At 38.4% G+C, this 5269-nt stretch overlaps 1 long non-coding RNA gene across 2 annotated transcripts; it reads right to left on the bottom strand.

Annotated features, from left to right (window-relative positions):
* Nucleotides 1–2502: 2502 nt before the first annotated feature.
* Nucleotides 2503–4920, bottom strand: LOC137192171 (uncharacterized). Of its 2 annotated transcripts, XR_010930533.1 has the most exons (4): nt 4832–4920; nt 4523–4594; nt 3756–3849; nt 2503–3043 (listed from the first exon to the last, which is right to left on the bottom strand). It is a non-coding gene; the product is annotated as an uncharacterized lncRNA (long non-coding RNA). The 2 variants fall into 2 exon arrangements; XR_010930532.1 differs by having other exon boundaries at nt 2503–3849.
* Nucleotides 4921–5269: the final 349 nt, after the last annotated feature.

Here is a 5269-nt window from a genome sequence, read left to right as displayed (position 1 = left end):
AGTTAAATTTAGAGATTTTTGATATTAAAACATCATGATTGACTGTGTCAAATGCTTTATGCAGATCTAAAAATACAGCACCAACTACTACTCCTTTGTCAAGTCTTGATTTAATTTGCTCTACTAAGTGCAAAGTAGCAGTTTCAGTGGAATGATTTGCTCTAAAGTCAAATTGCATACGCCAAAATTGCTTGTATTACGAAATGTTGTCAGTTGTTGTTAATGACAACTTTCTCAGCAACCTTTGAGAGCACTGGCAGTATACTTATTGGTCTGTAGTTACTGGCTTCAAGGCGGCGTGACAATGGCACATTTCAAGTCATCAGGAAAGGAGCTGTGTTTAAAAAACAAGTTAATTAAATGAGCAATAGGGGGAGTTAAAATATCTTTGTGTGATTTGACAAACATGGTGTCAAATTAGAAAGCATCTCTACTTTTGGAGCTTTTTAAGGAGCTGATGATTTTGTTTACTTGTAACTCATTAGTCTCTACCAGCTCGAAAACCTGGCCTGTAGCATCTATAGAAAAAATATCCAGTTTCCTTTTCGTAAATTTTTTTCCTAACTTATATACAGACTCAAAAAAAATGATTAAAGACAGAAGCAACAATGAGATGATCTTCAATTAACTTTCCCTGTACCTTGAGTTTAAAATCTCCTGAAAATTTTGGGTCCCTCCTTATGAGAATATCAATATTTTTTATTATATATTTTTACCTTTATAACTTTTACTATTACTTGTTGTTCTAGTTGTTCTAGTTTCTCTGTGATCATTTTTAGTTTTTTCTGCTAAGATTTATCCTCCCAGTTCACATTAAAATCACTCATAAGTAATAATTTTTTTGTTGAGATTGCACTCTTTCAAGACTTCTGTGAGTTGATCATAGAAAGAGCCATCTGCAGAAGGGGGCCTATAGACACCTATGATGTTAAAAGACATTTGTTTCTTGTGTTACCCGCATTGTAAACCACACGTTCACATTTGAAATCGTCTCTCACATAAGAAAGCACCTCTCCTCCTTCCATCAGGTCTGTCTCTTCTGAAACATTGGTATCCGGGCACCATGAACACATTCGCAGGAGGTGTTTGTTTCAATTATGTTTGAGTCAGACAGAGAAAGTCCAGATTTGAGTCAGACAGAAGATTGGTTAGCTGATTGCTTTTTGCACTAATGCCTCTGATGTTAAAATGTATACTGAATGGCCCCCTCAGTTTCATCCCATAAAACTTTTGCATGATTGACAGTTTGGAAGGTTTTAAATAACCTCTGCCTCCTCACTGCAGAGTTTGGACACACAGTGGTGTCAGCAGCAGATTTTGTGAGAGAGACACTGAACCTATCAAGGTTTCCACAGCCCCGTAGTGAAAAGTTATTCATTGAGACATCATGCCTGGTGTTAACAAAGTGGATTTAAGGGAGAGGCCCAGCTCAGAAAGTTGCTGCTCATTCGTCACTGGCACCAGAGGAGTCCCAGACACACTCGGGCACAAATCAGCATTAAAGTTCTGCAGCACTGTAGGGGTCACTGGTCAAGGATTTAGCTGAACATCTCCAGAGAGAAGGATCAGCATGAAGAGGAGTTATGATGAAAACTCACTGTAGGAGCGTCAACTGGCCATAAGCCAGCATTTGCCCCAAGCTCAATCACTCGGTCTCCCAGCTGTTCTCCATCAATGTTGATTGCTCTGGCCAGACAGACACGCACAGGGAATACAGGAGTGAGTACCAACAGTAGTCCAAATAGCACTCCATGAAACACAACCCAGGTGTTTTTGCTGATGAAACACTGCTTTGAATTTGATGCAGTTTTTGACAGGCAGGCTCTGTGGTACAATAAACAGCCTCGGATGACAGTCCTATGTGGCGATCCCATCCAGGATCCTGGTGGCCAGATGGTAGAAGCTCCTCTTAAGCCCCTCTGCACCGGCCCAGTGCACCCGGAACCTCCTCTCAACCTCAGCAGGGAGAAAAAGCTGCCACCCGGGCGGTTAGGAACCCCAGTGGATCCATGTGACCAGGACTGTTTCTTCGATGTTGAGATGGATATACAGATGGTCTTACCATGTTTAATCTGATGTTTACATTTGGTAACCTGGACTGGCCTGGTAGCAAAGTCGGCAGGGGGGTGAGCTGACCCTCTCCCCATCCCGATGAGTGACCCCCAGTCATATGCCATCACTTCTTGAGTCCAGGGTGAATAGAGAGGCTCCAGCATGCATGCATTACATTACCAGCAAGGATCCTTTAAGTTTTCTTTTTCATTTCAAAAAATAACTCTTCTGTTAGCTTCTTTAGTGTTGTATCTCCTTTGGAATATTGGGAACAGCAGGTAGCATTTAGCAGTTGTAATCTCTACAAAAACAATGGGTTACTGGCACTTTTGGTGCCAGGGGCCATTTTGTGCTCAGGCCCAGGGGATGCCATGCATTTAAACATTTTTTTCTACTACTGTAGTTGTAACCACTGCTTCAACTTACCATAAAATAATTACTGAGACCATATGAGTGTAACAACTCAGCAGAATTTATTTAGCGTCTGGTAGCAGTTTACTACTTACATCCAGTTATTTTTGTGAATTGCTGTACTGGAGCATAGCTATCCTTATTATACTTAAGATAATCACAGAGTATCTTTATCCTACTCCCTTACATACCTTACAGATATGAAATTAAAGGAAACTTATACTTCCATTAAAATTAAATGGATAGTTATAGATGCATAGCAAATTGAACTCTGGTAACAAATCAGTATCTTCGAAAATTGGCTTAATAACATTAACAATTACAGGTTCAACCTGAAAATGTATTATGTTGCCCTTAAAATGTAAAGAGTCATTTCTGAGTCCATGGACTAGTAAAACCTAAACTGTCTGTTTTTTTAAAAAAATGTGTCTCTTTTATTAGGAATCCAAAGGGGACCTTTAATTGTCTTTAATTGGTAAATTAAATTCCTAAAGTTGTCCAGGAGGTTTTGTATCAGCAGGGGTCAGTTCCTCTCCAATAGCCACAGGGAACAAGCGGTCCCTCTTCATCCGAAGTCCACCTCAAAGTTAACAGGAGAATATCACATAAGCAGGTGATTTGAGGCTAGTGAGTGCAGAGAGTGAACAACTAGCTCCAGGGCCGGCTTTACCCATTTTGTTGCCCTGGGCAAGATAAAGATTTGGTGCCCCCGCCCCAACCACATTCCACCCAAATTACCCCAGTACTGCCTCATCACCACCCACTCATTCTACAGTAAAAATATGGACAACACACCACAATTGTTTCAAGACAAAAATATATATATATTTTTTTATAAATTATAATTACTTCTCAAACAAACATATCACGTATCAAGAAGAGTGAATAAATGGTTCAATATTACAAACTACCTGTTAGTAACATACAGACACTGGCACTTCATTATTCATAAATTACACTCGATAGATGACTCCCTCCACGATGCCATGTGCCTAAAATGTTCTGGACTCTTCTCATGGCTTTTGAGTATTTCACTGCAATTTTTCCAGTCATTGAGTCCATTACTGATTAGTTTGTGGTTTTTTTGTGACAACAGCTCGGAATATACCACTCAGCTTCTCTTGATTTTCCCTCCATTCACTAATTTTCTGTAAGGTGGTGGTGATGGGAACTTCTCCCATCCTCTCCTTTTTGAAATGTAGAGTCTTATTTTACCTGATATGGCCTCTGCTGACTATCTCTGTCCTCATCATATCAGACAGAATCTACAGCTGCTGCCTTGATGGACTCACATACTTCAGGATATGTTCCAGTTGATGGTGTCTGCAGGCTGTAGAGTAGTAGCAGTGGATGTTGTGTCTGTTGTTCCCTCACCTGCAGGCAAATCTAAACATACATGCAATCATAGTTATTAATCCTTTAGTAAGAACACACAATGACTCATAAATTACAACCCATCAGGCAATAAACACATCTGAAGCATAAATTATTGATAACAGTTGACCAGTACCGTTCAATTACATGAGTGAAATTGATTTTGATGGGAATAAGTTATTCTAGTTTTACTGTGTCCTGTAGACAACCTAAATAAATATAGATGGTTGCAGTCTAATATTGATTATTATTTAAGTTAGCTGTGTTCCTTTTCCTACTATAGAAATGATATTAATGATTCAATATATTTTATTGTGCTAGTGTTACCATGATAATGGAAGTATGTAAGAAACCATTTAATAATAGATAATAAAAATGAAAAAAATATATGAATGAATGAAAATAAAAGAAATTAAATGTGTGTGTAAGCTGCAGTTCCCATGGCTTTCTATCACTGTGAAGGGTTAGAAAATGGTTAAAGGTTTGGTCACAGTATTGATATAATAAAAATAGATTCACTAGCATTCGTTTGTGGACAAAACATTCCAGATGTACAGGATGAGTTACATATGTTCATAACTGATTGTGAATATTTGATAGAATTCGAGTAAAATGTGTTTGGAATTTGTCCATATTGGCATTAGTTACATAACTGCAGCTGTAACATACAATGAACAGAACTCACCTGCTGCAAGCTGTGTTTCACTGCAGGTAGCTGGAATGTTTGATATGATGTTAGATGTTGCTTCACCTGCAGCTGTATTCAAACATACAGAACATCCAGACTGTTACACCATTGCATTAAGTTCATTGTGTCATTCTACTGCATATAAAGTAGCACTGTACAAATAAACTTTATTTAATTTGACTAAGACCTACATTTAATTAGTAACAATGTGTAATTGTAACATTCAACAACAACAATAGTTATAATAATGACAACATAGCAGTTTATGATCAATTACACAGACCACATATAACTGGCTCAACTGACCTGCTTCAGAGTGTGGTGTAGATGGGAGATCAGATGTAACTTCTCCAGCAGCTGGAGGCTTTTGCAGATATTCCTGAAAGCATCTGGACAGTTATAGAGTAGATATTAGCTTGAGGTTTCTACCCGTTAAAGGGGAGTTTTTCCTTACCGCTGTCGCCAAGTGCTTGCTCATGGGGGAATTGTTGGGTCTCTGTAAATTAAAGAGTACGGTCTTGACCTGCTCTATGTGAAAAGTGCCTTGAGATGACTTCTGTTGTGATATGGCGCTATATAAATAAAAATTGATTGATTGATTGATTGATAAAAATAAAAAAAACTTTTTGCTTGTGTTATCTCTGTTTCCATGGAAATACATGGGGTATGACTAATACCTGGAAAACAATCACTCACGTCAGTAGAATCCTATGTAATAAAACCTAGTTAACTACTCCTGCAAGT

Source organism: Thunnus thynnus, chromosome 11 (genome assembly GCF_963924715.1).
Source record: "Thunnus thynnus chromosome 11, fThuThy2.1, whole genome shotgun sequence".
Classification (NCBI taxonomy): Eukaryota; Metazoa; Chordata; class Actinopteri; order Scombriformes; family Scombridae; genus Thunnus; species Thunnus thynnus.
The sequence above is the reverse complement of the archived record's forward strand: the minus strand, read 5'-3'. Positions and strand labels throughout refer to the sequence as shown.